At 48.7% G+C, this 25,993-nt stretch overlaps 1 long non-coding RNA gene across 1 annotated transcript; it reads right to left on the reverse strand.

Moving 5' to 3' along the window:
- On the reverse strand, window positions 1–25,993 carry LOC110346202 (uncharacterized). Its single transcript, XR_002390103.2, has 4 exons — window positions 25,804–25,993; window positions 13,965–14,111; window positions 13,252–13,385; window positions 1–11,194 (listed from the first exon to the last, which is right to left on the reverse strand). It is a non-coding gene; the product is annotated as an uncharacterized LOC110346202 (long non-coding RNA).

Genomic DNA, 25,993 nt, shown 5'->3' on the forward strand with positions numbered 1-25,993 from the left:
GACAGCTGCTCACAAGGCCCTGCTGAGCCATGCCAAGATGCATGGCCCTTCCTCATTCTCACAGTGAGCTGGACCAGGTTGCACACTGGATCCAACAGGCCCAGGGGAGTCTTTTATTGGTGGACTTGAGAGTTCGCATATAGAACTCCACTTGCTCTGTGCTGAAGGGCAGGAAGGTGAGCTTGTAAGGACTAGAAATAAAAGCTGGAAAAATGGGAGCTAAGATGATCACCTCTCAGAATCCCTTTTCCCCATCTTCCCTCCAGTCCTTCTTGTTCCTCCCGTTTTCTCAACCAGCTTTGGACATCTTGTTCCTATCTACCCCATCCTAGGTTTGTGTGACATTTCTATTCAAATTCTGTGAAGGTTCCATGCCCTCCAGATAAATCTCCCCATTTACCCGAGGTTAGTTTGGTAGGTTTCCCCTCCCAGCACACAAACACCGAGACACTAGTTCACAAGACACGAAATGGTCTGCTCATCAGTAGCATCCACCAGATCTCTGGAGGTGACTGCTCTACCCAGGACAGGAGAACGATTGCACGCCTCCGTGTGGCCATCTGTCCCTTCAAGGAAACACAGTTGCCAAGGTGGGTGGTGAGCACATTGTTAGAACACGTGGGTTGGACAAATCACGCACTCAGAGAATAAAGCTGGAAGGAGCATTTGGAATTTTCAGCAGAGGGTTTAATAACATCTCATGCATTTCAACAGAGGAGTTAATAACGTCTAGCTAGGCATGATGGAGTCCTTAAGGCCAAGCAGCACATAGTCCCAGAGACAGGCCAGTTCAAAACCTCCTCTCCCAGTCCTCATCTTCCCAGTTACCAGATCGTCCCTTGCGGTAAAAGTACAACCCCCTGGGAGGCGACTATGAAATCCACGGCCTCCTCCCAGCAAATTCTTCCTTGGCATTTACCCCTCTATATATGATCCCATCAGCTGAACTGCAGAACAGACGAACTGTCCAGGAGATGTGACTCCAAACCAGGAGAGAAAATTGTAAGGAAAAGGTTTCTGTCTTTATTCAGTACTCACCAACTAGTTCAGGCAAATAATGAGTTAATTAACAGAGCTAGTAAAGGTAATTGTTTATAAGCCTTATTTATAGATTCTGCATTCTCTTTAGTTCATAAGTAGGTTTGTCTACCCTTAGTTATCACTTCACCATCAACATTAACAGCGACATCATTAGCTGTTAAGTCTAACTATACCCTCTTCCTTTTGCACAGGCAATAACCCAATAATCTGGCCAAATAAGCAGCTGTTTTCTGCTCTCCTCCCACTCTGATGGGAAGTTGTATTAATTATAGGTTATGATGTAAGTGATAACAGGCCAGCTAGCGCTCACCCATTAATAATTCCCAACTCAAAAAATAATAATTCCCAACTCTACCTCAGGTCACTTAGGAAGATCTCAATCTTCTATGATCTAATAATGTGTATTACACCAAAGTAAAGATTAGAATCCTGATTTCTTACTAAGAAGGGAGCCGTCCCAGAAATATTTTCATTGAATTGAAATATTTTAAAACATGACTTTTTGGTACTGGGGATTGAATCCAGGGCTTGTGTATGCTAGACAAGTACTCTTGTGTTGAGTACATCCTCAGTCCTTCTCATTTTATTTTGAGAAAAGGTCTAAATTGCTCGAGCTGGTCTAAACTTGTGACACTCCTGCCTCTGCCTCACAGTAGCTGAGATTACAGGCCCACGCCACCATGTCCAACAAAAACATGATTTTTTATTCTTTGATCTAATTTTCCTATAGAGATAAAATATATAGTCATTTTTAGTGATTGTGACAAAACATCTGAGAGAATCTCTGAGGAAAGTTTGGCTCAGTTTCAAGAGCTTCAGTCCATGGTCACCTGGTGTGGACTTGGGGTGAGGTGGAATATCATGGCAGGAGCACCTGGAAGAGGGAGCTTGCTCATCTAAGGGAGGTCAGAAAGCAAAGGGAAAGAGGGAAAGGGGCCAGGGTCCCATAGCCCCCTCAGGCCCATTCCCCCAGTGACTTCACTTCCTCCTCTAGGCCCCACCTCCTACAGCTTCCACCAGCCAAAAGGCTGGGCACCACGCCTTTAGTACATGGCCTTGGGGGACACGAAAGATCCAACCCAAGGCTCCAGCCATGTTAACCATTTTCAGTGCACACTTTAGGGTCACTAAGTTCACTCTCAGTGTTCAAAGATCACTGCCATCCATCCCTGGAACTTTTTCATCTTCCCAAAATGAAGCTCCTTATCCATTAAACAGTAATTTTCTGCCCTGATCCCCAATATTTCGGTTGAATTTTATAAGTTTGAATATCTCATAAAATATTTTAACACTGATTCATACCTTGTTGAAGTAAACAAATGTGTAAATAAAATAGTGCCTTGTTAAACTCTTTTCTCCTGTGGAATTCAAATGAAACATTTCCACAGGGAAACATGATATAATAATCAGATATTTCTGCTCCAGTCCTCATTAAGATCTAAACCAATGGAAAGTCCATGTGTGAAAGAGGCGGGGAAACATGGCATGGGACTCATTAATTGCAAGCTGGAGTGAGTTCCTAGGAGAACTTACTAATTTAGAACTCCAATCCTGTGTTTTCTGGCAGAAGTAGTGGCTTCCCTACATGCCCAGGTGGTTCATGGTCTCGCTGTGTTTTCTCCCCACCAAAATTAAAATTAAACCAAGATGTGCCTCCCCGAGAAAGCTTCACCTGCTAAGTTCTGACACAACTAATAAAACAAGCCTTTCTTTTTCTATAAAAATTCCACTCCATGGTTTGGTAACTAAAACAGACCCACAGCACTACTCCTAACTTGGAAATCTCATTAGAAGTCAAGAGTGTATGTTCAGCTCTGAGTCTCAATGTTCACAAACATACTTCTGGGCTGGAGGTATGACTTGGTGCTAGAGTGCTTGTCTAGTGTGCAGGAGGACCTGGGCTCAATCCCCAGCAACTCCCACAACATCACCCATATTTGCTAAGAAGGAATTAGCCAGAGGCTGGGAATATTGAGCCCAAACTTCCTGTGAAAACAATGACCTTATACCTTGTTGTAGTCAGGGTTTGCAAGGAAATAGATTTAATATAGGGTACATCATTTATCAGGTTATTTTATAATAGTCACTCAAGCCAGGGATTAAGCTCGGTGGTTTCGCTGCCTGCCTAGCAAGCTCAAGGACCAAAGTTCAATCCCTGGTACCAAAAAAAAAGAAAAAGTTTTAGGCTGGGGATTTAGCTCAGTGGTTCCGGCCCCTGCCTCACAAGCATAAGGTCCCGAGTTCGATCCCCAGTACCAAAAAAAAAAAATAGTCACTCAAAAAGTCAAATGCAGAGTGCAGGAGATCTAACTGTGCACTGGAGACCCAAAGAATTCAGCTTGGATCCCTCGGCAATGTCCCACACAAGTCCAGTTTAAGGCCTAGAGTCCAGCCAGAGCCTAGAGCCCACGGCAATACCTCATGCAAGTCTGTATTGAAGATCTGCACTCGGAAGGACCAAAGGCCAGTAATGGAGGCTAGAAAGCCTCCACCAGTGGGGTGAAGGGATCTACACTGGAGCCAGGAAGTGATACTCTTGGTGAAGATCAGAGCTCCCCTGGTGAGAACAGCAGCCATCCTGGTGACACCAAGAACCTGAGCTCCTCCTCCCATGAGAACAGCCAAGTTTGCATCAGGAAAACCATCTGCACAAGCTTCTACTAGAAAATCAATGTCCCACATCTTCCCCTCCAGTTCTTTTTATGCCGTTGGCAACAATCCTCAGGTGGGTCTTCCACGCCCAAACCATGCTGACTCAGTTCAGCTGGGCATTCCAAGTTGACCATTAGTTAATCTACCACGTGCCTTAAAGGAGGCTATACCTTCTGTCAAAAGCAATTCTACATAATATTGAGGAAAAAATCATTTCACAATTAAATTATGATCAGGCCTAGTCTTCTTGCCTATAGGCTGGTATGACATGTCAAAACATAACTCCATTTTTGCCTCTAGTCACAGCTGAGACCTCAATGGTCCCGTGATGCTGTGATACTCAAGGACAAGATTACATCAGCTGAGGACATCCTGGTTCCTTGAGAACTGAGTAGAAAGGTGTCACCTGGGGAGGGACAAATTCCTTATCAGCTTAACTCATCTCACCTACTGTTGTAAGAACATCTTTGCTCATCTTGCCATCCTAATAAACATAAGACCCTCATCAGCAAACTATCCTCATGGTCTTAGGATTAATGCCACCCTCCAAGTCATCTGATACTCCCTATGAACCAAATAAATAGTGGCAAGTTCGAGGTGCCTTCATCTTTGCTGCCCAGAGCAGCACTGATCAGACCCAAAACTCATCTTCTCTAAGAAGCTGTCTTTATTCATTAATTTGCCTTGTGCCGTCATGGCTCACAGGAGACCACGATTCACTGCAGGGGTTCTGGTAACGTCCCTTTCCCTGTTCCCTACAACCTTCTTTACAAAAGTATCTTCATGATTATTTGGAAGTCATTTCCTTTATTGTTAGCATCCTCTTAAAAGCTTGTAAAATCAAACAATGCTGTAAGTTAACTATATTTGGCTTCAGTAGGCATGACAAAGCCATAGTGGACTGTTCCTGTGTCCTCTGTACGTTTGTCCTGAGAGGGACCAGCTCCACATTGCAAGTACTCACAGCTCATTGCCAGGGGAAAGAGGGCAGCCAGTCAGATTTTAATTTTGGATTATTTTTAGCATAAGTATGTCTAAAATATTGCATAGGACACTTTTATATTAAAAAATTATTCATTGTTTACATGAAATTCAAATTTAGCTGAGAATATCACAATTGGATCTAAGTCTGGCAACCCTACTTATATGCAAGGAACATTCTTTGAATATTTCTAAAGGAAAGTTTCCTTAAATATATCTAATACAACTCCCCCTGACTGCCAAAAGTATGAAAAGAACACTGGATAAGCAATCCACTGGGAAACAACTATCCAGACTCTCCTTTGGGTACTTTTATTTATATTTTATAGTAAAAATCAGAAGCAAGAGAAAGTTGTGCAAAGGGTATCAGGAATTTAAAGAAAGGGTGTAAGAGAGTCAGGGAAACCAGTCTGGGTTCCACATGGCTACAGGGTTAGTAACTTGTGGCTCGGGTATTTCTCGGTGTGGTAGTCTAGGACTTCGCCTTCTCAGTGTGAGGAAGTGTTCCCGAACTAGACGAGTGTCTTCCCAGGAGTTACTCGGAGTTACTCACGTCCCTCAGCCTATTGTTCCTTGATGAAAATACTGACACATGCAAAGTACAGGAGGGAAGGTTCTTTCAAGCTGGCTCCAAGGTGGGGACAGCACGGTGGAAGGGATGGCAGAGGGAAGCACTCAGCTCAGGGCAGCCAAGAAGCCGGGAGCAGGGGAAGAGCCAGAGAGGAAGGGACAGGGACAAGATGGTCCCCAAGGTCACATGCCCACAGCCCACCCAGGAGAGTGCTTTACCCTCATGCTGATCTGGTTGACAATCACGATTAACCCTCATGTTACCTTTGAGGTATTTTTCTATCATTTTCTTTCCAGTACCACCAATCAAACTCAGGACTTTGCACTTGCGAGGCAGGGGCAGTGCCACTGAGCTAACTCCCCAGCCCGCTTTTTAAGATTGTTTTATGTTTTCATCCATTTTTTTCCTGACAGTACATACAGTTTTGGTATGGGAGGAGTATGGTCCAAGAATGTCATGGGAATTGACGTGGTGTTCTGGAGAGTGGGACCTGGGGACCTTCCTCTTCCACCCTCTGTCCCGCAGAGCCACATGGCACACATCCCTGAGATGTCAGTGCTGCCTGGCCCTCAGCTGGCCTGTCTTCCTGAGTCATCGCAGGGCACAGGGGAGGCACCTGCCCTCCTGTCTCCGTCCTGAGTACAGTCTTCGCTGCCTCGCTGCCAGACTGCTGTCACTGAGACAGAACGCCCAGACTGGTGCTGGCGGCCTCGCCTGTGGGTGCCTCTACCTGGGGAGGCCGTGAGGGTGGCTCTCCAGCTCTGAGAGCCTGCAGCGGCCCCTTGCAGTCCTGACCCCTCCGCTGACCCTGCTCCTGCTCCCACAGCACCACAGTGCTCCCTTTGCCCGCGCCATGTGCCCAGTTCCTAACTGCAAGCCCTCCGTTATTCTGACATTCCCCATCTGGACTCCATGGATTGGGGCATGAATGTAACATTCCTGAAATCATAAGCCGCAGTTTAGTCATCTCTGACTTCAAGCCCTTAGTAGAAAACTGAGCCTATCCCGGGGCTCAGTAAAGGCTGGTGAGTAAGTAAGGAGCACATGTCTTACCTGCTCACTGACACCATAGATCAACCCTGACTCCTGAGTGCTTGGGACCCAGGCTCACCCGTCCTGTGAAAAATTCAGAGCTCTGCCTTAGTTTGCCCATCTGCCTGCCCAGATGCAGGGCCTGCAACGTGAGCAGCAGCTCCCACGCCACCCCTCTGAGGGGCACTGGGCAGGCAGCCGGGGAGCAGCCAGGAGCAGCAGAGGTGTTGGACCAGCCACCACTACTAGTCCACAGCAGGTCAGGACCAGAGGAGAGAGTGTGTGAGACATGAATTAGACCACTACAGCCTGGCCCTCGCCCCGCACCCTGCCCTGTGGAGGCCCTCCTGACCCAGGACGCAGGAGACTTGGCATCGGGCTGCAGTCTGGTTCCTGGGACGCCGGGCTGAGGAAACAGCACAGCCATTTCCAGTGCTGGAGTCTGCTCCTCCAGGAAGTCTGGCTATGACAGAAACAGGACACCTGAGGGCAGAGGACAGTTGCCAGGTCTGGGCAGTGACCAGGCTGCTGGGTCTGCTCAGTTCTCCGCTGATTTATCAGGGATCAAGTCAGTGGCTGAATCATCTGGAGGACGAAGACACCTCGGGTGGCCCAGCAGGACAGCGATGTCTGACACTTCTGCTTCCCGTAGCGTTTCCAGCCCAGCCCTTTTGTCTGAAGGACTAGAGTGGCCCGTGGGCTTCGCTCTGGCTGCACAACATGCAGTCACTGGATGTCCTCCCACAGCCTGTGGGGTGTCCCACGCTCTGCTCAGCATTTCTGTGATCTTCCAGACCCCTCTGTCTCTCCCTCTGCTTCTCCGCCTAACTACCCATCTCCTCACCCTTCTGACAAAAACCTGCCTCTTTGACAGAAGGTTCCTTGCAACAAACCTCAAGCCACCCTGTCACTAGCACCAGCACCACCATCTCTCGGGACTTTCCTACCCACTGTCTTTGGAGATGTTCTTCTTTGCACTTGGAATGTCCTCTTTCTGCCCCTTCATCCACTGGCACACTCCTTCCTACTCAGCCCTCAAGACCTTTCCAAGCTTGGCTCTCGGAAGCCTTCTGATACCCTCTGAAGAGGTCGTGAGTCTTGTCCTTGGTGCTCTCACACACATGCACTTAGCTGCCTCTCCCCACAGAAGTAGACTCTGGGTGGAGAGGGTGGCAGGAAACACCCTACAGAAGATGACTGTGCTTTTGAGAGGCTGATGATGTTTGTGTTTGGTAAATGACAAAGGAATGGACAAGTGAATGAGAAGATGAAAAAAGCCATCACAGAGAGCAGAAGGAAGCGTCCCTTGCCTCTGCAGTGAGGAGAAGCGGGTGAGGACAGCTGGAATGGGCGGTCTCACTGCTGAGGCTCAGTTACCCACTGGGTGCTGCAGTCCAGGCCTCTGCACCCTTCCTCAGGGGGTATGAAGCTCCCTGTCTCTGTCTTCTGCTGTCCCCCTCTGTCTTCTCCTTCTCACCTCCTCATGTCCCTGCAGCTGCTCCAGTGCCACTGTGCATCCCACGATCCTACTGACGGTGCTGAGTGACACAGATGTGCTACTTAGGAAAAGCACCACCTCCGGCCAAATCCTAAAGAGACTGCTGGGACTGGGAGCGGCCAGGCTCAGCTTCAGAGGAGCCTCTCTTCTTGTCCTCTGCGGGGGTCCAAGCGCTGTGTTCAGCCGGTCCACTTCCTCCTTGTCCTCCTCCTCCTGCTGCCTGACTGCAGCAGGTTCGTGATGTTCACCCACCCTTGGTCCACATCAGGTCTTCCCCTTCCCCGAAGGCCTGGGGTGCAGTCCTCTGACCCGAGTGATTTGTGTCAGCCTGCCTCTAGAAAAATCAGTGCTGGCAAACAGCTCAGAGTCTCACAATACATAACCCTTCCGGGATGGGGCTCTCTGCTCCTGGGCTCCATGTGGGACAAACGCTGGGCTACGCCCATGTGCTGGTGGTGTTTTTTGTTTGGGTTTTTCTGGACCTCATCCATAGCACAGCGATACTTCAGCCCATTTCTGCCTTGGGTTTATGTGCACGCACACCATTTTCATACTGTGCCGGTGTGCTCAGGACGATTCTGTTGATAGTGTCTATGAAGCCTTATTAGAAACTGACTGCAGAGACTAAGTTAACCCAATCTGTTAGAGACAAGTATATTCTACACTCAGAGTCTTTAAACTGCATAGCACACCCCAGCTGCATTCATTAGGGAACAAAATTTGTGAGTCTCTTCTTTAAATCCACACTAAGCCAACCAAAATATCTGCTCACCTTAGGCTATTTTCAAATTGATGGAGTCAAAGATTCAAGCTTCACTTATTTTAGCTAGCGAAGGAATGTCAACTAGTTTACAATTTTTTGCCTAAGGCTCTGTTTTTCCATTACCCAAAACATAATTGAGTTATCTTTTCTTTATGAACATTTCAAGAGCAGTTTATACTTCCTTCTCATGCCTGAATATTTTCTACATCATATTTTTTTAAAGGTGAAGAAAGAAACACAACCAGGATTAGAAAATCAAATGTCTGTTTAGTACGTTTGGTGTGAAAAAAATAGCCCAACAACCAGTAAATGTGCAAATGAATTGAATGCCACTTCTTGAAGAAGTACAAATGGCCAATAAGTATATGAAAAAGTGTTCAACATCTTCAGCTATCAGGAAAATACACATCCAAATCAAAACTACATCAAGATTCCTCTTCACCCCAGTCAGAGTGGCTGTCATCAAGAACACAGAAAACGGGCCCGGGGTGTAGCTCAGTGGTTCTGACACCTGCCTCGAAAGCACAAGGTCCCGAGTTCGATCCCCGGTACCAAAAAAAAAAAGGAAGACAGAAAACAAGGGATCCTGACATGGATGCCAGTGGGAAAGAGACCCTTCTACACTGCTGGGGGGATGTAAATTAGGACCGTTCCTGGGAAAATCAGTAGGGAGGGTCCACAGACAACTGGAAACAGAACTGCCACAAGACCCAGCCATCCCATTCCTTGGCATGTGCCCCAGGGAATGAAAGCCAGCATCCTATGGGGACAGTGGCATGCCCGCACTTTTTCTGGCATAATTCATGATAACCAGGACGCCACCAGCCCAGGCGCCCAACCACAGATGAATGCATAAAGGACATACGGTATGCGTACACACAACGGAATTCTAGCATACACAAGAGTAAAATTGTGTCATTTGCAGGAAAATGGATGAAACTAGAGACTATCCTATTACATGAAATGAGCCAGATTCAGAAAGACAAGTATTGCATGTTTTTCTGAATGTGTAGAACTCAAGAAAAATAACAAGAATGTGGAAAATGGAAGGGAGACTATTACTAGACAAGAGGAAGGGAAGAAGGGGTAGAAGGGAAGAGGAAGTCAGGGAGGATAATGGGGTGAACAGGAGGAAAATACTACATTGAAACCCAGTATCTTGTAAATTAATATGCACTGATGAAGAATGTTCATACCCTTTCACCCTCAAAAATAAACCCTGTGGTGTGACTGAGCATGAGTTTCAGAGAGCAAATATGTGATGACCTGCGTTGGTGAAGTATAATTGAGCTACAATTATTCTCATGTAGAACAAATCTTGAGATGTGAAGAACTTAATGGGGTCATTATAATTACTGAGGATTATAATTACTTTTGGATTATGATTGTCCATTAATTTGGTGATGACAGTTTAAGTGAGGGTTAGCTCTTTCTGGAGACATTTACATATATATATATTGAAATACAGGGAATATGGTATTTTAAAAAGCACTTTCCAAGTCTTATTACATCTATCATAAATGCCCCAACCATTACTAAAGTTATTTTGAACCTAAAAATTCCTGAATAAAAGAGGAGGTGGAAATGGAGAGAAATAAGCAGAAATAAAGGTTGCAGTGTTTTAAGAAGCTATTTCTGATATTCAACACTTCTGGGCCTGCACATGGTCCTCCTCCGGGACACACGGAGGCACAGGCCCCAAGGAACCGACACGGCTGGGAGACACAGCCTGGAGCCAGGGATGGGGGCGCTCCATCCCCATCCGCCAACCGGAGTGTCGGAGGACAGGGCTCCTGCTGTCTCCGGGAGCACAGGAGGAGGACCCAGAGGCTGCTCTGGGCTTGGGACACTGGCGGACTGCCCGTGATCTGATTAGAACAGGAGCAGGGCACCTGTCCGGAAGCGTCCCCAAAGCCGTTTGAGATGCTTTCTAAGGATAAAAATTGCTGATCCTAGACGAGCTTAGATGAGCTTAGGTGTGTTTGAGGGAGGCTGGGGAAATTACTCTGCGTGGTGACCCTGGTCTCTCTCTCAGGAGCCTCCTGCGCCCTCCTGCCTTCTCTGAGAACTGACTTGCTGGCTGCCCCTCCTTGGGGCCTGGCCTGAGCTGGCGGTGCTCCTCCTGCTCTTTACTCCAGGTCCCCCTGGGCTTTGGGAGCCCGAGTCACCGTGCCACTGCCTGCCTGCAGGCCCTGGCGGTGCTGAGCAGTCTGGAGCTCCCTCAGCAGAGGCTCTGACTTTCTCTGGGGGCGTCTTGGGGCTCCTTGTTAATTACCTTCAGAGGGCTTCGTTACCTGACCCCTCCCCAGGACACTGTGGTTGCTGATTAGCTGATCCACCCTTCCCAGGTCTCTCCGGCTCTGGTTGTTTCTCTCCCAGGGACCAGGGGCTCTCTGGCCTGTCCTCTGGCCCGCGATGGAGCAGTCTCCCAGAGCGCAGCTTCCTCGCTCCCCTAATGGTCTGTGAGCCCCAGCTAGAGGGTGGGCGGTGCCAGGGCTCCGTGCTTGTCGCTGATGTGTGGCATTCTAGTGAGAAGTGGAACATCCCACTCAGGCTCGTGTGAAAAGTGTCTTCCTACCAATTCCGAGGTTGCCAGGCTTGAGTTAGCCAAGTCTTCAGGGTTGTTTTTGTTACATTGCTACAGTTGAGGGCTCAGCTGAAAGATAGAAAAGAACATTCTAGAAGACATGGGGTTGAGAGCATTTGGAGCCAAGAGTGAGTGGGGGATTCCGAAGCCCTGCTCTGGGCTCCCCAAAGTTCTCCTTCTCCAGAGACTAAACTTCTGATGACAGCTCTTCAGTCCCCACTTTCCCGATGCTAGTCCCGAAGCGGTGGACTAAAGACAAACTTTGAGTTCCTCCACTTAACCCAGACTCAGTCTAGGTTAAAGTTTACATAAACTGGCTTTTGAAGACAGCTGGGGTTGTCAGCATATCCTGACTACCTCCTTTAAATCCATAATTTGCAAGAAAAGAACCCAAACTATATGCTCTCCATAAAATCTCAAGCAATAACTGTCTTTATCTTAGTAGAATTTCCCCCTTGTTCAAATTAAATATTTACTGAGCATCTGCTCCATGCAGATCTCAGTGATAAGTGACATAGGTCTTAGGTATGTGAGTGAAAGACCTTTCGGTCTATTGGGCACTTAAAACTGGGAAGAATAAGTAAATCAAAAATAGGAACAGTCGCCAGGGGTTTGGCTCAGTGGTTCCGCTGCCTGCCTTGCAAGCACAGGGTCCTGAGTTTGATCCCCGGTACCAAAAAAGAAAAATGAACAGTCACCAGGGTGGTGGCTCATGTCGGTAGTCCCAGTTACCCAGAGGCCGAGATGGGAAGATCAGTTGAGCCCAGGAGCTGGGGGTAATATAGAGGTCCCATCTCAAAATAATTAGTTAATTTTTGGACAGAAAAAAATGTGAACTACGAAAAATCCTAAATAAAGCCACAGACCATGGAGACTCTCGGAAAGACACAGACCAAGGCAAATCAAGTCGAGTTCTGGGCAGAAGTTGGCCCGCCCTGGCCTTGAGGGCTGGTGGGACTTTGACAGCAGAGAGGGGACCAAGCAGAGGCCGCACCAAGCTCAGAAGTCAGTTCAGCCCCTGCAGCCGGACCCAGCTGGGCGCCTTAGTGGTGGGGTGGTGCAGGCAGAGCGGCCTCCCTCCTGCAGGCCTAGAGGCCTGGCCAGCGATGCGGCTCCGAGAGGGGCTGCACTGCCTCTGCCCATTGGTTTGCTGTGGCTGCCCTAACCAGACCCCATGGGCTGAGTGGCTGAGATGGCAGAAATCTGTTTCTCACAGTTCTGAGGTTGAGGGCCCAAGATCAAGCGCTGGCTGCGGTGGTTCTCTGAGGCCTCTCCTCTTGCTTGCTGGTGGCGCCCATCTGTCTCTACATCCTTCATCACCTTGCTCTGGTGCATCCTCCTCTTCTTAGAAGGACACCAGGCTTCAGGAGCCCTACTTTCGTGGCCTCCTTTACCCTTACACAGCCCTGCGGAGGACCTGTCTCTGAACACGTCACATGCTAAGATACTGGTGGCTGGGCTCCCATGCAGGGACTGGGGGAGACACAATTCAGTCTTTAAGACCTACTTAATAACTGCCTGCTGTCAATCATAAAGGAAGAGACCTGGCCTCAGATTCCACGAGCCTTAGCCCAAAGCCCGGCACATCAGTACCATTTCTTGGAGTTCTGTGGACTTGCAGGTAGATTATAAGCTGTGTGGGGTAAAATCACACAGTGCACGCTGAGGAGTGGGTTAGCACACAGAGTGGGGTGGGCTCCACAGAGAGCACCCTGTGAGGGAACCACTGCGGGGCCTCAAGGAGCTCACTGGAGCTCAGAGGAACGGGAGCGGGAAGCCAGCTGGGAGTCTTCCTGTGGCCCTGGCCAGGGAACTGAAGATTTGTGTGTGGGTGGTGGCTTTGGGGAAGGACCGGAAGGGGAAGCCCCACTCCAAAGCTGGCCTGTGGCACGGGACTGGAGCAGGACAAAAGGACAGGGAGCAGGTAAAACTGAGGTTTGTGAGTGTGGTGACTTCATAGAATAAGGGAAGCTCCCATTCTAGCCGAGTGACCACGCTCAAGATGAGCCAGCGATGTGACAACAGGCGAGCCACCTGCACTTACAACAGAAGGTGGGAAATGTGGCCTGCTGTCCAAGTCAGAGCCCTCAGAGCAAGCTTGCAGGGTCCAGACGTCTTCTGCTTACCCGCTCTGGGGAGCCCAGGTCCATGCCAGCACCCATACACTGCTCACTAAATCCTTGTCACAGGAAGTAGGGGCTGAAGTGAGATCTGTATTGCAGGCTCCGCAGGGAAACACAGCTGTTGTTGAAATCTCAGCCTAAACAGGAGGAAGGAGAAGCAGGGAGGAAGGACAATCAGTCTCTCGCTGGACCTCGAGTCATCTCACTGCAGAGGATGTGATCCACAACAGGCAAGTCCTAACATCCAGTGAAAACTCGTGACCTCTGCAAACCAAGCACGAATTGGGGCGGGGCGGGGTGGGGGAGTTGAAAACCTTTTATCAAACAGCAGCCCCTAGTGACCAGTTCCCAGACAGCATTGGAGCTGCCAGTGAGCCCCTCAGTGAGGACTTTGCGGCACTGACTCTCAGGAAAGGGATGCTCTGGAGGGAGTAGCAGCAGTAACTACTGTCTGCATAGCACCATCCCCAAGAGCCAAGGCAGAGCTTTGAGGGCCACTGGTGTGGAGCTGAGCTGCTGTTGGGAGGTGGGGCCTGCTTGAAGCCCGGTCACAGGTGTGATGGGGAGGGTGCATCTCCCTCTCTGACTTGAGTGGCTCAACTGAGCTGAACTGGGAGCCCACACACAGCTCCCTCTTTGGGTTCTGAGTGTCTGGCATGCACCTCAGCAACAAGAAACTGACGAAGCCAAGCATTAGTGATTGCCACTCTGCATACCTTCTCTCACACGTAGCTGAGGGGGGACAGCATGGCCAGGGAGCAGCATGCGGATCCCAGACGTGTTTCATCCCAACAGTTGGCCACACGTCATGGCTCCTTGCTTCCACCTTCTGTCACAGAGATGAGGTTCACTGGGCTGACAGGCTAGAGAAAGGGGGGTGTCTGTGTGGCTCCGACATGCCTGAGAAAAACAGCTCCAAGGAGAGCCAAATAGTACATGTGCACACACAGACACACGCGCGCGCACACACACACACACACACCACACTCCCCCCAACTAGGGAGCAGCCTCTCCAGGTGCAGTCCCTCTGCCAACTCCTGCCTGAATTCCCAGGGAGAGGGCAGCGCTGCCCTGCACCCTTCCTCACCCGCAGGCCTCCCTCACTGTCCCACAGCACGGTGAGCCCTCCAGCGTGTGCAGCCAGACATCCCTCGCAGGTCTGGTCTGTGGCTGCGTGGGCAGCTCACGGGCTAGTGTCTGCAGAGAGGACCCCAGACAGGCCTGGATGCTGCCGGCAGTCCTGGGCGGTTGCTCTCACCTGGCACAAGAAGGGAGTCTGTTTACTGGTGTGCAGTGGACTTGTGGGACTGCCCAGGCTCAAGCAGGACCCGGTACCAGGCCTAGAATGCTGGGCTTCATGCACCTCCAGCAGACAGGTCACTCTTGCCAGTGGCTTTTGGAGCCAGCTATTACCTGGGTGCTTCGGCACTGGTCAATTTATGGGCGATCTGTGCAGTACAGGCCACTGCAGTGTCCTTACTTACCCCCATGGCGTGGAGACTCCTTACTTAACCCGAACCCTGTGGGCCAAGGACTCCTTACTCTGAAGCAAGCCATGGACCAGGAGGTCTCTAACAGCAGAGATCTCCTCAAGCCCCTGCGGATTCAGTCTGCTGCGGGCCCACTTTCTGGCTCGAGGTTTGGAGCCTTCTCGCTGTCCTCACAGGGTAGCGGGTCCAGGAGCTCTACCGCACCTTTTATGAGGGCACCAGTTCCATTATGAGGACACCTGTGACCTGGTCACCTCCTAATACCGTCCCGGGGGGGTGGGGGTTTGCACATGGGAATTAGGGAGAGACGCGTCAACCAGACCTCAGCCCCTGTGCTATCCTCATTCCTGATTCTACTTACATGCAGGCAGAGAGGCCACGTGGCTTCCCTGCAGTTTTACAGCTAAGGGCACAGAGCTGAGCTTCCCGAGCCGCTGGCGTCTTTTTCAGCGCTGTCCCCCTGTCCCCTTCATCCGGGGCCATCCCACGTACCTTGGAATCTTCCTCTTTTGTCCCTCAGTAGCACTGTGCCTGCACCCTGGATAGCATCGCCGTACATACGTGGAATTTTCTGTTATTTTCGTCTCTGCTCAGATCCACTGTGATTCGCTATCTGGGCACCCCCAACACCAGCACTGCCTGGTGCACCATGGGACCCAGTGCATGCTGATGGGCTTAGGGACCTGGGGTTCATTTAGGGAGATTTGTGCCCCCAGAATTCCCTTCTTTGGAAAATGGCTAGGTGTTCACCCTGTGACCCAGCAGTGGATTCCTGCTTATTGCTTAAGTGCAGTTTGCCCAGGACCCACTTGGTCTACACCTGTCATCCTGCATAGCTGCTGCCGGCACGCGTAAGTCACACGGCCCCTCCAGCCCTGATTGCTTCTTTCACATCCTACTCTTTACCACTCCTGGGCCTGGAGTGGCCTCCACCCCACCCCTAGGAACTAAGGCTAGCCAGATCAGGGGACAGTGCCACCCAAGACCCCTGCCAGGCTCCCCATGACTTGTGGGCTTGACACCCACTCCTGAGCCTGGCACTTTGCTGTGCTCACTCATGTCCTGCAGCCCGGCGACTCCCACCCATGACACTCTGCTAGGCACTGCGTCCAGAGTCTCGTGTGCCTGACCCGGGTGTGCCCCTGCAGTGGCACCTGCACACACCAGCCGCCTGCATGGCAATGGTCTCTCTCTGAGAAGTCCCTTTGACCTCCCCACTCCACGCCGTGCACCCACAGGTGACCTCTTCCAAAGGCCCCTTCTTCTCAGTCACACAAAGTTGTGGAGGGTCTTGGAGAGAGAACCTAACTGTGAACACTCCATCGGTGAAACTCCGGCCTTTCGTCACCAGAGGCTCTGAAAGCTCTGTCCACTGTCCACATGCCCCAGAACCCCCTACGACGCACATGCAAGAGCTCCATCAAAACCATGGGTGGAACCAGGAATCTGAGTGAGGTCATGACTCTGTTATTTCAGCAACTTCCCCGGGATGGTTCTGAAGTAAATCAGATCTGAGGCTTCAGCCATGATGATCATTTCTTACTTGGTTCTCTATCTAAAGCACACTGGAGGTGGGGATTCCATCGGCTACGCTTCATCTGCACAGAGCACCTAGCAGGACGCCGGTGTCGGGAGGGCATATACTGCAGGGACTACTTTCTCAGCAAAGGAGACCACGTGACAGGCACACACCTTCTCATAGCACTGTCTGGTGCGGGCGGCCCAGTGCTAGGGACTGAGGAGCCCCAGATCCCAGCTCCACCAGGGGGTCCCTACAGTCTGGGGGCTGCAGGGGAGTACATGGCAAATGCCTGGAGTGTGCTGGCCCAGAAAGTAGCAGGAGGGGCTCTGGGAGCTGGAGGGGGAGCAGCTCACTCAGGTGTGGAGGACGGGGCTGCTTGGAAGCACTTCAGGGGGAGCCCAGGGCCAGAGGTCACACTTGTGGCATGGGCAGAAGAAACATATGCAATGGCCTGGAGGTCAAGGGAAGTTCAGGCCCAAGGGAACTCTTTTGGGGAGGATGGAGAGGTGAAGGGAGGGGAGGGACATTAGGTCAGAGAGGTAGAGAAGACACTGCGAGAAGGGCCTCATGTGCCATGGCAGGGGAGGAGACTGGACGTGGCCTTTGTCGAAGTCACTTTCCTCAACGCTGAGACAATCACATCACACAACTTGAGGAGGCGCTCTGTCTTCTGGCTCACAGCTTTCGGAAGTTGCAGTGTGAGCTGGGTGGCTGCAGGCAGAAGCTGTGCGATGGAAGGGTCTGGGAGCAGGCAATTAAAAAGGGAGGAAGTAGGAAGGGAGGTGCGGCCTATCGGGTCATGCCCCAGTGACCTGCCTCTTCCCTCACATCACATTTAGCTGTAGCACCCTGTGGTTCATTCACCTTTCAAAAGCCCCACCTACAAGCACATGAGACTTTGGGGGACATCTAGATAGAAACCACAAGAGTATTAGGTGCAAACGCCCCTCCAGCACAGCTGACCTTTCATGGAGGGATGGTTTGGAAAGAAAATTCAACACTGTGGGGTTCCCAGCTCATCCTTCAGGGTTAAAGGAAGGACGCAGCTCCCCAGGAGGACTTCCGGACTGGCGCCAGCCCTCCTGTATCCTGTCAGTCGTGGTCCTTCCACTGCCCAGGTGCAGGGGAGGTGGAGCGCTGATGAACAGTGCTAGCTATGCTGCCCGGCCCCTTGCAGGGTGAGGAAGACGTATGGCCAACGTAAGTGCATTGTTCAGTCCTGGAACTGAAAGCACTGAGGAATGCAGTCTTGGCACAGAATCAAGAATACCAGGTACTGGGAAAATTTAGATGAGGCTCTGTATCAGGAGACACTGCTGGATCCATGTTAAATATTATGATTACAGAGAAGAGTGTTCTCGTTCTTAGGAGATAGTATGAAGTGCTTAGGAACGAACCGTCAGTGTCTGCAATTGACTCGATATCCAGACGCACACCTGGAAGTGACAGAATGTGAGCGAGTGGTGAGCTGAGATGGATGAAGGCTTTGCAGGTGTTTATTGGGCTTTTCTTCCAACTTTTCTGCAGGTTTGATCATTTTCAAAATAATAAATTGGAGGAAAAAAGGCTGCCAGTCACCTGGAACAATTCAGTTCTCGGACCCTGGGCTCCTCATCTGTTTCTCCGAGAGATGAGAGCAGAGCTTCGATCCTGTCCTCATGCTGGGCTCCTGCAGCACCCCAGAGCTCCCGGAACACATCAGATCTTGAAATCCGCAAAATCATAACAGACTAAGAAATTGCTCTGCACACTCTGAGAGACTGTGCTGCTTTCTCGTGTCAGAAAATGATTTATACAAACAACCAAGTCAGCACTATACTGGAAAATACCTCACACAGGAATTGTGTCATTCTTCACCTTCTACCTTTCTTGGGACTTTGGTTTTAAGCTACCAATTGAATTCTCATTTCAGGTACTCATGACGTTTTCTGCCTTCAATGATTCATAACACAATTCTATCATCTATCCCACTCCTCGCTCCAGAGTTTTATAAAATGTGTTTTCAGATGATTGCATGTGGGCTTATGAAATACAGCAAGGGCATCGTTTGAGGAGGGGGAGGGAATGATTTATTACTGCTGATTGTAGTAAAGACGCAGGAATAGGTGTAATTAGTGAGGGGGTTGCATGTTTGAGCAAATAGTCTACTCTGAGCTCCAACAATGGGCACACGACACACATTGTTCGGGGAATGGTTATTGGGAAAACCCAGTCTGATCAGAAATATTTCAATCTACTTGCCCTCTTCTATCTGATTGCTCTGTGAAAGTGCTTAGCAATATCTCCAAAGAATTACAGCAAGGGGCCAGGGACATAGCTCAGTGACGCTGCATCTGCCTCTCAAGCATAAGGTCCTGAGTTCGATCCCCAGTAAAAAAAGGAATTATAGCAAGGCCCCTTCCTTTATTGAGATTTTATCACACATAATTCACCTCCGATATGTCCACTGGATGGGAACCATTTCACACTTCAGTGCAATGAGACAGATCCGTACTCTGCAAGCATTTTAAGCTTAGCCCAGAAAGACACATTTCCCGCAGAGTCCTGGAATATGCACACCTATAAAACTCTAGCAAACAGTTCATGCAGTCATCTTTGTACCACCTGCTGACTCACATTTTTTATCCCATTTCAGTTTTTAATTGATGTCTGAGCCTCATTTAATAAACCTAGTGAGTCCTGACCCTGCGTGGAGGAACTCCAAGGAGAGGATGGCCTTTGTAAATGCGTCTCTCTGATGGAGAAATGAAACACGGAGACAGAAGAGAACAGGACTCTTACAGGTCCCTTGCTCCAAAGAGATTTGTGCAAGGTGTCATAGCCCAACGGCTCAGCAGGGAGAGCTCCTAGCGCTGTGCATTCTGCCTGGCACACAGTAGGTGTCCAACAGATGCCAGTTTAGCAAGCAGTGTAGCACTAACAGCACTTCCTATTTGGTGTCTGGAGCTCAGTCCTGAGCGGCTGCTGTCCTGTTACCTCCTGCGCCTTCCTCTCTCCTCTGAATTGTCACCGTTAGCTACTGTTGCAGCAGTTCGGTCTTGGCGCTACATTTTTCTCTTCACATATTCCAGAGTGGGATGGAGATTTAAAATATAACAAAGGATCTGTCCAGTTTTAAGCCAAGAGATAAGTGTTCCTTTGTTTTTCAAGAGGAGGAAGATACTATTATCCCTTGGTGGAGTGGATTCCACATGGACACGCTGGAAATGAGCCCCCTCAACCCCCTCCTCTCGATACAGGTGAAGAATTCTACCCAAGAGCGGCCCTCACTGGGGGTGGGGCTTAGAAACTCCAACCTCCTGTGCCTGGTGTCCTGGACGTCATGAGACCCCAGGACAGTCAAAAGGGCACCAAAGACTCACGCCAACGCCTGCCATGTCCTGGAACCAGCACCGCTGCACGTTGCCTTCGCAGATGGCAGTCCCTGGGCAAACCCACTGGTGTCCACCCGGCTCCCATCCCTCCCTGCAGAGTTCTCCACCTTTCCTGCCCACACAGCCCCGACGACCCAGGGAAAGAGGCTAGCCGTGGCCCAGGACTCCTGACCCACCTGTCGCCAGCACAGCCCCTGAGGACTGGGAACTTTCGGCGGGGCTCACTCTGTCTGGACGGTGTCTGTCCTCTGTCCAGCAGGGTCACACTCCAGAGCTGTGACAGTCCAGCTGTCCACCCAGACCGTGTCCAGTCCTCTCTCCAGAAGAATGTAGGGAACTTAACTGTATTTATATACTGCATTACTGTGATGTTAGTTTTCTCTCGAATGATTCATCATAAGGATACATGTTACATAACAAAAGATAAAAATGATTTAACCTGTGTGACAGTCAGGACCCCGCTGGCCATCAGGATTAGCCAAGTGACAGCAAGGCCAGTGAACATACGGAAGCCACACACACGCTCTTCAGCCACGCGCCGTCCTGGGGCCTGCTTCAAAAATAACCCGAAGTGTCCCGTTTATTGCTTTTTTCTCTTTGAAAGAATGCAAGGAGGAGTGGTAGGAATTCTTTAAATATTTGGTAGGATTCACTCCTGGAGCCGTCTGGCCTTGGGCTTTTCTATGTTGTGAGTTTTTGATTACTGATTCAATCTCCTTATTCCTTATTTGTTTACATTTTCATCTCTTTGGGATTCAGTCTTGGTAGGCTGTACATTTCTAGGAACCATATTCTTTCAAGTTTGCCAGATTTGTTGGTACGTAATTGTTCATAGAAGTCTCTTTGACCCTTTGTATTTCTGTGATACAAGTTACAACGTTTCTCCTTTAATTTAAAACTTTAGCCTTGCAAGTGCAAGGTACTGAGTTAGATCCCTGGTACCAGAAAAATAAATAACTAAAATTTTATTTATTTGAATATTTTTCTCTCTCTCTTTTTTTTCTTTTGGTACTGGGGATGGAACTCAGGTCCTTACGCTTGTGAGGCAGGTGGCGATACCACTGAGCTAAATCCCCGGCCCCATTTTTCTTGGTAAATATAGCTACAAGCTTATCAGTTTTGTTTATCTTTTCAAAAAACAACCCTTAGTTTCCTTGATCTTGTCTTTGTCTTTCAAATTTTGATTTCATTTATTTTTGCTCTGATCCTTATTCTTTCTTTCCCCCGAACTTGGGCTAGGTCTATCCTCCTTATCGTTTCTTGAGTTGGGAGTAGGTTGCTTATCTGAGGTTTTCTTTTTCCTTAATTTAAGCATTCATCATTATAAACGTCCTTGTAGTATTGCTTCTGTTGTACCCCCAGGTTTGGGTACATCGTGTTCTATTTTCATTTGTCTCAAGAAATACTTCTCAATTTCCTATTTCATTTCTTCTCTGACCATTGGTTGTTCAAGAGTGATTGTTTAATTTCTCATATTTCTGAAGATTCTAAAACTCTCCCTGTTGCTGAGGTTTAGTTGTATACTACTGTGACACAGAAAGATAGTAGTGAAGTTGTTAAGTCTCACTTTGTGGCCCAGTGGATGACATGTCTTGATGTGTGTGCCATGTGCACTTGGGAAGAACATGTTCTACCTGCTGTTGGGTGGAATTCTCTGTGTCCATTTGTTGTGGCTGTGTCTAGATGTCCCCACAAAGCCTCCAGTCACAGGTGGGGCTTTTCAGAGGTGGCTAGTGTGTGTGATGCTGGGATTAAGGGTGGGTGATCACTAAATCTGTCCACTGATTGGTTTGGCACCGCCCTAATCCCAGAAGCCTAGACAGAGCATAAAAGGGGCAGAAAGAAGCTGCTAAGATCCCTTGCTGCTTTTGCTGTCTTCTGCCCACCATGAACTATTGCTGCCCTGCCACGTGCCTCCTGTCCTGGAACCAGTTGATTATGGACTGAGACCTCTACAATCTCTGAGCTAAATAAAATTTTCCTCTTTTAACTTTCGGTGTCAGGTATTTTGTCTCGGCAGCAAGAAAAGTAATTAAGACAGCATTGCATTCATTTGGTCCACAGTGTCAGTCAAGCCTGCTGATTTCTGCCTGGATGATCTATCTACTGCTGAAATGGGGTATTAGAGTCCTTTTGCATTATTCTATTGCTGTCAATTTCTCCTTTCAGTTCTTTTAACATTTATGTGTTTAGGTGCTCCGATTTATAATTGTTATACCCTCTGAGGAATTGATTCCTTTATCATCATATAATGACCTTTGTCTAATGGGACAGATTTTGAATGAAATCTAGTTTGTAAGACACAAGCATGACCATTTGTATTAGTCACCAATCTGTTGTTGGGAAAACATACCTAACATGTACAGGGTAAAGGAGTAAAGGTTTATTTTGCCTCACAGTTTCACAAGTTCCCATCATCCGTCTCCAAGGCAGAAACAGCCTGGCATAGGAAAGCTGCTCACCGCATGGCAGCCACGAAGCCGAGTTCGAGGAAGCCTCCACGAGGCAGAAAAGGCTGGGGAGAGGTGTGCCCTTCCAAGGTGCACTCAGTGACCTCCTTCCTCCAACAGCCCATTCCGCCCTCCGCTGACTGACCCGCCTGCCAATGAGTCCGGCACCTCATGGTCTAATCACATCCCACAGTCCCCATGTCGGAGCACCAGAGCCTTTGGGATCACCCTTGCTCTCTTTCGGTTTCCATCACACATTTCCCTCCCTTCCCTCTCAGTGGATGTGTGTCCTTGAGTCTCTTGTGGGCAGCACATTGTGAAATTGTATACAATGTCCATGCAAAGTCACTCTGTGTTTTGATTAGAAAATTCACTTTAGTTGTACTTGAAGTAATTATTGATAGGTAAGGCCTTGCTGTTCTCATTTTGTTATTTGCTGATAGCTTGGATATGACACCAAAACCATAGGCAGCAAAAGCAAAAATAAGCAAATGGGACTGCATCAGCCTAGAAATCTTTTGCACACCAAAGAAAACAGGATGGAAAACCATATATCTGACCAGAGGCTATTATTCAAAATTTATAATTTATTTACATTGCTCAGTAGCAACACACACACACACACACACACAGTTATAAAAGGGAAAGGATTGGAATAGATTTCCCAAAGTAGACATACAAATGGTCAGTAGATATACGAAAAGGTGTTCAACATCACTAATCACAGGAAAAATCTAATCAAAACCACACTGAGACATCATCAACTTGTATCTGTTAAGGGGGCTACTATTAAAAGATAAGTGATAACAGGTGTTGGCTATGATGTTTTTGTACATCATTGGTGGGGATGTTAATTGGTACAATCATTATGGAAAACTATTTGGAGGTTCCTCAAAACATTAAAAATATAATGACCCCAAGACCCAGAAATCCTTTTGAGTATCTCCCCAAATGAAATAAAAACTGTGTCTCGAGGAGATACCTGTGCTCCCATGTTAGCTGTCAGGATGAGTGTCACCAACAGATGATGAGGGCAAAGAAAGCGTGCATAGTGGGCTATTATCCCCCATAAAACAGAAGGGATTCCGCCGCCCGCCCCAACACGGAAAAGCCTGAAGGCCGCTATGCTAAGTGAAATACACCAGACACAAAGAGAAAAATCTGCATGCTCCTGCTTCTGTGTGGATTCTCAAAAAGTTGAACTCAGAAGCAGCAGATGAAACAGTGGTTTCTCTGAGTGGGGTGAGGGAAATGGAGATGTTGGCCAAAGGGTACAAACTTTCTGGTACAAATGAGCAAGTTCCGGTGATCTAATGCGCGGCCTGGGTGCTGACAACCGCGTGGGTTTGATTGTGTAATCACGCCAGTGTATACACATATCAAATCATCGACTGTATTTGTATATGTCCTAAATAAAGGTCAAAATAGCATAGTTTTGGGATAGACCTCAGTGTTACAATTTGGAATTAAATGTCCCCCAAAGGCCCCTCTGTTAAGGGCTTAGTTCCCAGCTTGGTGCTATTGGAAAGCGGTAGAACCTTTAAGAGGCAGAGCCTGGTGGGAGGAAGTGAGGTCACTGGGGTGTGACCTGGGGGGGACTGTGTGTGGGACCCTGTGAATTCCTCTTCCTCTTTCACTTCCCTACCGTGATGCAAATGGTTTGCTCCACCTCCTGCTGCCCCTCGCTCACCTCACCACAGGCCCAAAGCACTGTGGCCCATTGACCACGGACTGAAACTTCCAAAACCATGAGCCAAGATAAATTTCACTTCTTTATAACTTGATTAATCTCAAGTATTTGTTATAATGATAGAAAACAACATACTCAGTGTTTGAATTTGTATCATCGAATACATTTTATCATTTCTATTCCATAAAATAGAAGATGGGACCTTTGCATTGAGCTACATCATCAGCCCTTTTTTATTTTTTGAGACAGGGGTTCAGTAAGTTGCTAAATTGCCCAGGCTGGGATTGAATTTGTGATCTTCCTGCCTCAGTTTCTCAGACTGCTGAATTACAGGCATGTGCTAGAACACCCAGCATTATTTTGTCTTTTAGTGTCACTCTGTTTCTGCCTTGCTGGAAAAGGTCTAAGCCATAGTTTATACATATATTCTCTTAAACTTGTTCTATAGTTTCTGTTCACATATACTGGGAACCCCTGAAATGTTACAGGAAATCTCTGCATTAGGCTCCAGTCTCCTGCTCAGTGTACAATGCAGGCCTGGGGGAAAAAACCCTAAAAGACAGAACTAAGAGAGACAGAAAGTGGGCACTAGGACAACCAATGCTAATGCAACTGACAAAGATGCTGGCCAGTCCAAGGCACTGATTTTTATTGGTCATCACCAATAAAGGTGAATGATACGTGAGGATGGGCAATTGTGCAGTTTCTATGAAAATTAATGGAGACAAGGCTCATAAAGGACAAGACAAAGTATTCCCGAATTAGGAACAGAATAGACAAAATACGTGGTTGTAATTAGAACATTGTCCTAGTTAAGAAAGTTTTAATTGTGCGAATGGAATTTGGGTATGAGTTATTCTGACCTCAGGATGAAGGCTTCAGCTGGACTCACTTCTATAAACAAGCCAGTCGTGGGGTTGGCTCTTCACAGCCTGCACTGCTTACAGCCTGCTTTGGGCATAATCAATACTGCAGTCTCCTGCATGCATATACATACATTTTAATTTTTCTGAAAATTTACTGTTGTGCATGATGTGAGGCAAGAATCCAACTTCATTTTCCTTTGTGCCTGTGGTATCATAACCAATTTAAAATAAACCGTTGTTCTCCCATTAACTGGAAATAGCACTTTTGGCATATATTAAGTTAGCATGTTATTTTCTGGAATCTATTTCTGGACATTCTCTCCTCTTCTATGTTTCCTTCTGCCTGTTACTACTCCTGTATCAGGAAGTCAGCCTGAAGGCCAGGAGGGAGAAAATGGAAGTTCACCACTCCCAGCTTAAAAATTATAATAAATGAAAATATTTTAAACTAAGGGGACCAAAAAGCCATAACCCACTGCTCAGTGTCCACTGATGCAGCAGCCCTGGATGTTGGCTGCTCACAGCAACTGCAAGAGAGATCCTGGGCTGGTGTGGAGGTGCACACCTATAATCCCAGCACTCTGGGAAGCTGAGGCAGGAGGATCACAAGTTGCAGCCCAGCCCGGGCAACGTAGTAAGACTCTGTCTCAAAGTAAAATATTTTAAAAGGAGGGGGGCTGGAAACATAGCTCAGTGCAAAGGGCCTGGGTTCAATCTCCAGTATGACAGAGAGAGAGAGAGAGAGAGAGAGAGAGAGAGAGAGAGAGAGAGAGAATGAGAGAGAGAGAGCGCCTCCATTTGGCCAAGGTCTGGCCTAGGCTGGGGTTGGTGTCTGTGGTCAGCCAGGGGCTCCTGTACAGGTGATCTGCTCCCTGCTCCCGAGCTCCTCACTGGGCTGGCCGAGACTCACAGCAGGAAACAGCTGAGCTCCTTCCTTCAGCCCTCCTCCCGCTTCTCCCTGCACAGCCAGAGAACCGCTGCCTGAGCCTCCTTCCTGCTCCCTCTGCCCTCAGTCTGCCAGTGTTCACCCCAATGAATCCCTTGCTCTGCTAACTTTGTCTACAGCGTCGCTTCCTGCTACCAGTTGGCACCACCCAAGACACATTCTTACTCAGAAGCACTGCACACATCTGAGCCAGTCAGCTCCCCATATGACAAAATACCTGAGGCAACCAACTGAGAAGGAAAGGCCTGTCTGGCTCAGATTTGGAGGCCACAGTCCACTTAGTTGGCCTGACGCTTCTGTGCCGGTGGCGAGGCAGCACAGCGTGGCAGGGTCACCGGCAGACGAAGCCCTCTCACTCGGGGTGCCCCGTAAGTGAGGGGAGAGGAGAGAGCGGGGCCCTTATCTCT

The sequence above is a fragment of the Heterocephalus glaber genome, unplaced genomic scaffold, assembly GCF_053883595.1.
Source record: "Heterocephalus glaber isolate CG9 unplaced genomic scaffold, H.glaber_assembly_v1.0 deba00001067, whole genome shotgun sequence".
Classification (NCBI taxonomy): Eukaryota; Metazoa; Chordata; class Mammalia; order Rodentia; family Bathyergidae; genus Heterocephalus; species Heterocephalus glaber.